Raw genomic sequence first — 10,423 nt, 5'->3', positions numbered from 1 at the left:
TGTCTACTGAGCTGTGTATCTAATCCTCTCCTGTGTGATACTGTCTGCTGAGCTGTATCTCTAATCCTACCCTGTGTGATACTGTCTGCTGAGCCGTGTATCTAATCCTCTCCTGTGTGATACTGTCTGCTGAGCCATGTATCTAATCCTCTCCTGTGTGATACTGTCTGCTGAGGTGTCTATCTAATCCTCTCCTATGTGATACTGTCTGCTGAGCCGTTATCTAATCCTCTCCTGTGTAATACTGTGAGTTGAGCTGTGTATCTAATCCTCTCCTGTGTGATACTGTCTGCTGAGATGTGTATCTAATCCTCTCCTGTGTGATACTGTGTGCTGAGCTGTGTATCTAATCCTCTCCTGTGTAATACTGTGTGTTGAGCTGTGTATCTAATCCTCTCCTGTGTGATACTGTCTGCTGAGCTGTGTATCTAATACTCTCCTGTGTGATACTGTCTGCTGAGCTGTGTATCTAATCCCCTCCTGTGTGATACTGTCAGCTGAGCTATGTATCTAATCCTATGCTGTGTGATACCGTCTGCTGAGCTGTGTATCTAATCCTATGCTGTGTATCTAATCCTCTCCTGTGTATCTAATCCTCTCCTGTGTGATACTATCTGCTGAGCTGTGTATCTAATCCTCTCCTGTGTGATACTGTCTGCTGAACTATGCATCTAATCCACTCCTGTGTGATACTATCTGCTGAGCTGTGTATCTAATCCCCTCCTGTGTGATACTGTCTGCTGAGCCGTGTATCTAACCCTATGCTGTGTGATACTGTCTGCTGAGCCATGTATCTAATCCCCTCCTGTGTGATACTGTCTGCTGAGCAGTGTCTCTAATCCCCTGCTGTGTGATACTGTCCGCTGAGCCGTGTATCTAATCCTATGCTGTGTGATACTGTCTGCTGAGCCGTGTATCTAACCCTATGCTGTGTGATACTGTCTGCTGAGCCATGTATCTAATCCCCTCCTGTGTGATACTGTCTGCTGAGCAGTGTCTCTAATCCCCTGCTGTGTGATACTGTCCGCTGAGCCGTGTATCTAATCCTATCCTGTGTAGTACTGTCTGCTGAGCTGTGTATCTAACCCTATGCTGTGTGATACTGTCTGCTGAGCTATGTATCTAATCCTATGCTGTGTATCTAATCCTCTCCTGTGTGATAATGTCTGCTGAGCCATGTATCTAATCCTCTCCTGTGTGATACTGTCTGCGGAGCCGTGTATCTAATCCTATGCCGTGTGATACTGTCTGCTGAGCAGTGTATCTAATCCTATCCTGTGTGATACTGTCTGCTGAGCTGTGTATCTAATCCTCTCCTGTGTGATACTGTCTGCTGAGCTGTGTATCTAATCCTCTGTGTAATACTGTGTGTTGAGCCGTGTATCTAATCCACTCCTGTGTGATACTGTCTGCTGAGCTGTGTATCTAATACTCTCCTGTGTGATACTATCTGCTGAGCCATGTATCTAATCCTCTCCTGTGTGATACTGTCTGCTGAGCTGTGTATCTAATACTCTCCTGTGTGATACTGTCTGCTGAGCAGTGTATCTAATCCTATCCTGTGTGATACTATCTGCTGAGCCATGTATCTAATCCTCTCCTGTGTGATACTGTCTGCTGAGCTGTGTATCTAATACTCTCCTGTGTGATACTGTCTGCTGAGCAGTGTATCTAATCTTATCCTGTGTGATACTGTCTGCTGAGCTGTGTATCTAATCCCCTCCTGTATGATACTGTCTGCGGAGCTGTGTATCTAATCCTACCCTGTGTGATACTGTGTGCTGAGCTGTATCTCTAATACTACCCTGTGTGATACTGTCTGCTGAGCCGTGTATCTAATCCTCTCCTGTGTGATACTGTCTACTGAGCTGTGTATCTAATCCTCTCCTGTGTGATACTGTCTGCTGAGCTGTATCTCTAATCCTACCCTGTGTGATACTGTCTGCTGAGCCGTGTATCTAATCCTCTCCTGTGTGATACTGTCTGCTGAGCCATGTATCTAATCCTCTCCTGTGTGATACTGTCTGCTGAGGTGTCTATCTAATCCTCTCCTATGTGATACTGTCTGCTGAGCCGTTATCTAATCCTCTCCTGTGTAATACTGTGAGTTGAGCTGTGTATCTAATCCTCTCCTGTGTGATACTGTCTGCTGAGATGTGTATCTAATCCTCTCCTGTGTGATACTGTGTGCTGAGCTGTGTATCTAATCCTCTCCTGTGTAATACTGTGTGTTGAGCTGTGTATCTAATCCTCTCCTGTGTGATACTGTCTGCTGAGCTGTGTATCTAATACTCTCCTGTGTGATACTGTCTGCTGAGCTGTGTATCTAATCCCCTCCTGTGTGATACTGTCAGCTGAGCTATGTATCTAATCCTATGCTGTGTGATACCGTCTGCTGAGCTGTGTATCTAATCCTATGCTGTGTATCTAATCCTCTCCTGTGTATCTAATCCTCTCCTGTGTGATACTATCTGCTGAGCTGTGTATCTAATCCTCTCCTGTGTGATACTGTCTGCTGAACTATGCATCTAATCCACTCCTGTGTGATACTATCTGCTGAGCTGTGTATCTAATCCCCTCCTGTGTGATACTGTCTGCTGAGCCGTGTATCTAACCCTATGCTGTGTGATACTGTCTGCTGAGCCATGTATCTAATCCCCTCCTGTGTGATACTGTCTGCTGAGCAGTGTCTCTAATCCCCTGCTGTGTGATACTGTCCGCTGAGCCGTGTATCTAATCCTATGCTGTGTGATACTGTCTGCTGAGCCGTGTATCTAACCCTATGCTGTGTGATACTGTCTGCTGAGCCATGTATCTAATCCCCTCCTGTGTGATACTGTCTGCTGAGCAGTGTCTCTAATCCCCTGCTGTGTGATACTGTCCGCTGAGCCGTGTATCTAATCCTATCCTGTGTAGTACTGTCTGCTGAGCTGTGTATCTAACCCTATGCTGTGTGATACTGTCTGCTGAGCTATGTATCTAATCCTATGCTGTGTATCTAATCCTCTCCTGTGTGATAATGTCTGCTGAGCCATGTATCTAATCCTCTCCTGTGTGATACTGTCTGCGGAGCCGTGTATCTAATCCTATCCCGTGTGATACTGTCTGCTGAGCAGTGTATCTAATCCTATCCTGTGTGATACTGTCTGCTGAGCTGTGTATCTAATCCTCTCCTGTGTGATACTGTCTGCTGAGCCGTGTATCTAATCCTCTCCTGTGTGATACTGGTGTGCTGAGCTGTGTATCTAATCCTCTCCTGTGTGATACTTTCTGCTGAGCCATGTATCTAATTCTCTCCTGTGTGATACTGTCTGCTGAGCTGTGTATCTAATCCTCTCCTGTGTGATACTGTCTGCTGAGCCGTGTATCTAATCCTCTTCTGTGTGATACTGTCTGCTGAGCTGTGTATCTAATCCTCTCCTGTGTGATACTGTCTGCTGAGCTGTATCTCTAATCCTACCCTGTGTGATACCATCTGCTGAGCTGTATCTCTAATCCTGTCCTGTGTGATACCGTCTGCTGAGCAGTGTATCTAATCCTCTCCTGTGTGATACTGTCTGCTGAGCCGTGTATCTAATCCTCTCCTGTGTGATACCATCTGCTGAGCAGTGTATCTAAGCTGTGTGATACCTTCTGCTGAGCTGTGTATCTAATCCTCTCCTGTGCGATACTGTCTTTTGAGCTGTGTATCTAATCCTCTCCTGTGTGATACTGTCTGCTGAGCCGTGTATCTAATCCTCTCCTGTGTGAAACTGTGTGCTGAGCTGTGTATCTAATCCCATCCTGTGTGATACTGTCTGATGAACTGTGTATCTAATCCTATCTTGCGTGATACTGTCTGCTGAGTCGTGTATCTAATCCCGCCCTGTGCGATACTGTCTGCTGAGCCGTGTATCTAATCCACTCCTGTGTGATACTGTCTGATGAACTGTGTATCTAATCCTCTCCTGTGTGATACTGTCTGCTGAGCTGTTTATCTAATCCTCTCCTGTGTGATACTGTCAGCTGAGCCGTGTATCTAATCCTCTCCTGTGCGATACTGTCTGCTGAGCTGTGTATCTAATCCTCTCCTGTGTGATACTGTCTGCTGAGCTGTGTATCTAATCCTCTCCTGTGTGATACTGTCAGCTGAGCTGTGTATCTAATCCTCTCCTGTGTGATACTGTCTGCTGAGCTATGTATCTAATCCCCTCCTGTGTGATACTGTCTGCTGAGCTGTGTATCTAATCCTATCCTGTGTGATACTGTCTGCTGAGCTATGCATCTAATCCTGTCCTGTGTGATACCGTCTGCTGAGCTATGTATCTAATCCTTTCCTGTGTGATACTGTCTGCTGAGCTGTATCTCTAATCCTACCCTGTGTGATACTGTCTGTGGAGCCATGTATCTAATCCTCTCCTGTGCGATACCGTCTGCTGAGCAGTGTATCTAATCCTCTCCTGTGCGATACTGTCTGCTGAGCTGTGTATCTAATCCTCTCCTGTGTGATACTGTCTGCTGAGCAGTGTATCTAATCTTATACTGTGTGATACTGTCTCCTGAGCTGTGTATCTAATACCCTCCTGTGTGATACTGTCTGCTGAGCTGTGTATCTAATCCTCTCCTGTGTGATACTGTCTGCTGAGCTGTGTATCTAATCCTATTGTCGTCACTGAATTTTGGGTCTTCTATCCTTTGGATTACGAGCTCGGAGAGAATGAAGACACAGGACAGGATGTTTGTGTCTAAACATACTCTAAAAACTTTATTACAAAACACAGGGCTAATATACACCCTAAAAGGCAGGAAACGGATTTGCCATATATGGTTCGATTATACAGTTTAGCTGAACAAGCGAAAAAAAGCTAGTTTCTGTATGCTTTAAAATATTTAATTAGACTTATCTAGTTAGCAAGGTCATTTCATCTTTCTGCAAGAACACATTATTGCTACAGGAAGAAACATCTGGCCAGGGAGTATACTTTATCTTCTCCCAAGGACACGCTATTGATACAAGAAGGAACATTCATAGCTGTTGTTTTCACCTAAAATATCTGTCAGACTTATATAGCATAGATGGGGCCTTTAAACTTGAGGGACTCCATCTTCTGCTATAACATTCCATCCTTTTGTTCCTTCATTTATCAATACGAATTTCTATGTTTTCTTTTAGTACAACGCTGAATACACATTAAAAAAAGCTTAAAAACCAAATAAACCGCAAGACACATTAGCAAAACCTGTAAAATCACTTGTACTATACCAGCCAACCACCCACCAATACCTTTAAACCAATTTGTGGGATTTAGAAAGGAAAATCTCTGTGTGGAATTATTGGCCCAAGTATCTGAACAGTTCACCCAAAAGTTTATCTCTTCCCATGAGACCGGGACAGCGAGAAAGGGTATGCTAGTGGACGTCACAGGGGCATGTGTACATATCCAACAATTAGCAATGGTCTGGTTTTGCTCCTTTAGTCAATCGATTAGAGCAAGATGGTGTCTAATGAATCTATTGTCATCTCCATCCATGGTGCCTAACGTAGTCCATGCACCTGTGATTGTAAGTATGCAGGTAAGTATAAATGTCATCATTCTTTGTCCGCTGGTTCTCCTAGTATCTTTTTGCAATGGGACGCGTGGATCCAGGTCTCTTTTCCCTCTAGCTTAACGGCTGTACTTGTGGTCAGCAGAACTTGAAAGGGTCCGTCAAACCGTGGATCTAGGCTTTTCCTCACGTGTCTTTTTATAACCACCCAGTCTCCAGGTTGCAGCGTATGGCTGCTAGAGTCTTGATCTGGATCTGGAAGAGAACTGAAGACATTATCATGTACTTGCTTAATCTTTTTGTGTAAAGCCCTCACATAGGAACTTAGCACATGGTTGTTCATTTCTAATGCTTGCGGATAGAAACACCCTAGGCTGGGTACGTTGCCAAACAATATCTCATATGGAGAGAGTCCAGTCTTTCTATTAGGCGTGTATCTTACTGAAAACAGAGCAAGTGGTAAACAGTCCGGCCATGGTTTTCCTGTCTCAGCCATGGCTTTCTGAATTTTTAATTTCATTGTCCCATTCAGTCTTTCCACTTTACCACTACTTTGTGGGTGATATGGGGTGTGGAATGCTTGTTGAATTCCTAGAGCTGACATGACTTCATTCATTATTTCACCTGTGAAGTGTGTACCTCTGTCACTCTCAATTACCTCTGGTACCCCATACCTGCAGACCACCTCCGCAAGCAGTTTCTTTGCGGTTGCCGCAGCCGTGGCTTTGGCAATCGGGAAAGCCTCTGGCCATCCTGAGAACAAATCAATACAGACCAACACATATTCCCATGATCCTGACTTTGGCAGCTGAATATAATCAATTTGCAGTCTCTGGAATGGATAGAGGGGCCGGGGGGTGTGTTTGGGTGGTGTTTTAACTACTCTACCCTGATTATGTGTAGCACATATCATGCACCCTTGTACCAGGTTTTCAATACAGGTGGAGAATCCTGGTGCCACCCAATGTTTCTGCATCACACTCATCACACCCGTTTTAGATTGGTGTGTCGGCCCATGTAGTATCTGGGCAGCTGCTGGGTACAGTGCCCTTGGAAGGCATCGTCGTGTCCCTTTCCCCCATACCCCATTTGCTTCATTCAGGCATGCACCTTCCTTTAACCACTTATCAACCTCCTCCTTTTGAGCCTGAGCCTGCATTTGGGATAAGATGTCCTCCGACACAAAGGGGTTTTTAGGGGCACTTAACTAACGTACTGTTGACCCTTGTTGCGGCTTACAGGCTGCTGTTTTTGCCGCTGCATCTGCCATCGCGTTTCCTCTGCTTACCTTGTCGGTGCGTCTGGTATGTGCTCTTACCTTTATGACAGCTACTTGTTTAGGTAGTTGTAGCGCATCAATTAACTGCTGGACCGCATCAGCATTCTTAATGGGGTGTCCTGCTGCCGTCAGGAAACCTCTTGACTTCCATATTGGACCAAAATCATGCGATATACCGAATGCGTACCTAGAATCTGTGTAAATGTTAACAATACTACCTTCCGCTAGTTTACAGGCCTCGGTTAGGGCCCTAAGTTCAGCTTCTTGAGCCGACTGGTGTGGGAGCATTGGTTCTGCCTTGATTACTGCATTGAGGGAGACAACTGCATATCCAGTATGGAAGGTACCTGAATCGTCCTGATGACGGGATCCATCTACAAAAAATTCAAAATCTGCATTTTGTAATTCATGTTCAAATACAGTAGGTAAACCTGCCGTTTCTTGTGCCATCATTTGTACACAGTCATGAGGAACTTCCTCTCTTGGATCTTCCTTATAAAGCACAGTACCTGACCCCTCCTTCAGATCCGAGAGAAGTAACAAAGTTGCTGGATTCAGGGTAGTACACCTCTGTAAAGAAACATTGGGAGGCATTAACAGTGCACATTGTAACCTAAGATTGACTAATAGGCCTGATAGAATAACTGAGGTACAGATAGGGGGGCACCTAGGTAATAGCGACCATAATATTATCGACTTCAAAATGCCCTTCAGTAGGGTTATCAATAAGGGAACAACAAAAACATTAAACTTTAGGAGGGCGAAGTTTGATCAGCTGAAAGAAAGCCTTCAACTTATTGACTGGGACAAAGTTCTTAATCAAAGGAATACGAATAGTAAATGGGAAACCTTCAAAAGAATTCTGAATACTCAGTGCGAGAGATATATACCGTATGGGAATAAAAGGGCCAGAAATAAGAGGAAACCAATATGGTTGAACAAGAACGTAAAAGGGGCGTTAAATAGCAAAAAAGAGGCATTCAAGAGATTAAAACAGGAAAACAGTAAGGAGGCACTAATGTGTTACAAGGAAAAAACGAGAACCTGTAAAAAACAAATAAAAATAGCGAAGGAGGAAACAGAGAGACGTATTGCTAGGGAAAGTAGATCAAATCCCAAACTGTTCTTTACGTATATAAATAGTAAAAGGATTAAATCGGATAATATTGGACCGATAAAAAGTGAGGAAGGCAAAATCATAGAGAAAGATGAGGATAAAGCTAATCTATTAAATAATTTTTTTTCGACAACTTTCACAAAGGAAATCGAACTAACAGGAGAAATGAGAAGTGACAAACTTAATCCTCCACTAAGTATGACAAATCTAACCCAAGCTGGGGTACAGAAACGCCTCAGTAACATTAAAATAAACAAATCACCAGGACCTGATGGCATACACCCACGGGTACTAAGGGAACTAAGTAATGTGATAGACAGACCGTTATATCTTATATTTAAGGACTCTGTTGAGACTGGGTCTGTGCCACTTGATTGGCGACAGGCGAATGTAGTGCCAATATTCAAAAAGGGAGTGAAAAGTGACGCCGGAAACTATCGGCCGGTGAGTCTGACGTCCGTTGTGGGCAAAATTTTTGAAAGCTTCATTAAAGAGGCAATTACGGAGCATCTTGATGCTAATAATCTTTTAATCCCGAACCAACATGGATTCATGAGGAATCGCTCCTGCCAAACAAACCTGATTGACTTCTACGAGGAGGTTAGCTCTCGAGTAGATCAGGGGGAACCAGTGGATGTCGTGTATCTCGACTTCTCAAAAGCGTTCGATAGCGTGCCACATAATAGGTTGGTATACAAAATGAGAATGATGGGGCTGGGGGAAAATGTCTGCAAGTGGGTAGCTAACTGGCTAAAGGATAGAAGGCAGAGGGTGGTTATAAATGGAATATACTCAGAGTGGGTAAGCGTCACTAGTGGGGTACCACAGGGGTCTGTACTAGGCCCAATGTTATTTAATATCTTTATTAACGACATAGTCAACGGGATAAATAGTAAAATATCAATATTTGCAGATGACACAAAGTTATGTAAAACAATTAATACAAAAGAGGACAGTGCAGACCTACAGAGGGATTTGGATAAGCTGGGTAGGTGGAGCATTAAATGGCAAATGAGGTTTAACGAGGAGAAATGTAAGGTCATACATATGGGAAGGAAAAATGGAAGTCACCAGTACTCACTGAATGGGAAATCATTGGGGAATTCAGAGATGGAGAAGGACTTGGGCATCTTGATTGATAGCAAACTAAATTGGAGTGCCCAAAGTCAGGCCGCTGCTGTAAGGGCAAACAGGGTAATGGGATGTATCAGAAGAGGTATAGCTGCAAAGGATGAGAACATTGTTCTTCCACTGTACAAAGCACTGGTCAGACCACACTTGGAATACTGTGCTCAGTTATGGGCCCCAATATATAGAAAGGATATAAATGAGCTTGAAAAGGTACAAAGGAGGGCAACAAAATTAATAAAGGGAATGGATGGACTGCAATACCCAGAGAGGTTGGCAAAACTAGAACTATTCAGCCTGGAAAAGAGAAGGTTGAGGGGGGACATAATAAATGTGTACAAATATGTTAGGGGACAGTATAGAGATCTTGCCCGGGATTTGTTCAAAAGGAGGGATATTACGGTAACTAGAGGGCATTCACTAAGACTGGAAGAGAAAAGGTTTCAGCACCAGCATAGGAAGGGGTTCTTTACGGTAAGAGCAGTGAGAATATGGAATTCACTGAGTGAGGAGACGGTAATGTCGGATTCACTACACCAGTTCAAGCGGGGACTGGATGCATTTCTAGATACCAGGCAGATTTCAGCATATACTTAAAAATAAAATAAAATAGTAGGTTGATACAGGGATTTATTCTGACTGCTGGTTTCAGAGTCGGGAGGGAATTTTTCCTCAGGTGAAGATTGGCCAAATCATTGGGGGTTTTTGCCCTCCTCTGGATCAACTTTAGCAATTACAGAACTAACAGGTCGAACTTGATGGACGCAAGTCTTTATTCGGCTTTACAAACTATGTTACTATGTTACTATTTGCTGCTGAGAGGTGAGTGGGTTGCACTTGATTCAATATAGTGTAGACATCATGAGGTGTTAGCACGGTGAGCGGGTGGTCAAGAACAATGTCTGCGGATTTATGGAGTAATAGTCCAACAGCATGCAGAGCACGTACGCAGGATGGTGCACCTCTGTCTACCGCATCTAATCTGCCACTAAAGTAGGCAACAGGTCTCTGATTATCACCGTGTGTTTGAGTTAAAACTCCTGCTGCATGTCCAGCTTGTTCATGAAGGTACAGAGTAAATGGGAGCTCATAATTAGGGGTACCCAAAGCTGGAGCGGCCAAAATACGGTTCTTGAGAGAATAAAAACAGTCTATTGCCTCTGATGTTAGTACAAAAGGTGTTGGGGTAAGACAGTCATAGAGGGGCTGCATCAAAACAGAGACGGCATGAATCCACTGTCTGCAATAGGAAACAAGTCCAAGAAAAGTTCTGAGGGCTGCAACATTAATGGGGACGGTGAATGCCTGTACTGCTTGTTTACGTGCATTTGTTAAATGACGAGCTCCTGGTGTAATGCAATGTCCCAAAAAGG

This window comes from Phyllobates terribilis, unplaced genomic scaffold, assembly GCF_046119375.1.
Source record: "Phyllobates terribilis strain yellow unplaced genomic scaffold, ASM4611937v1 Scaffold_309__1_contigs__length_2245554, whole genome shotgun sequence".
In the NCBI taxonomy this organism is placed as follows: domain Eukaryota; kingdom Metazoa; phylum Chordata; class Amphibia; order Anura; family Dendrobatidae; genus Phyllobates; species Phyllobates terribilis.
Note: the sequence above shows the minus strand (reverse complement) of the source record.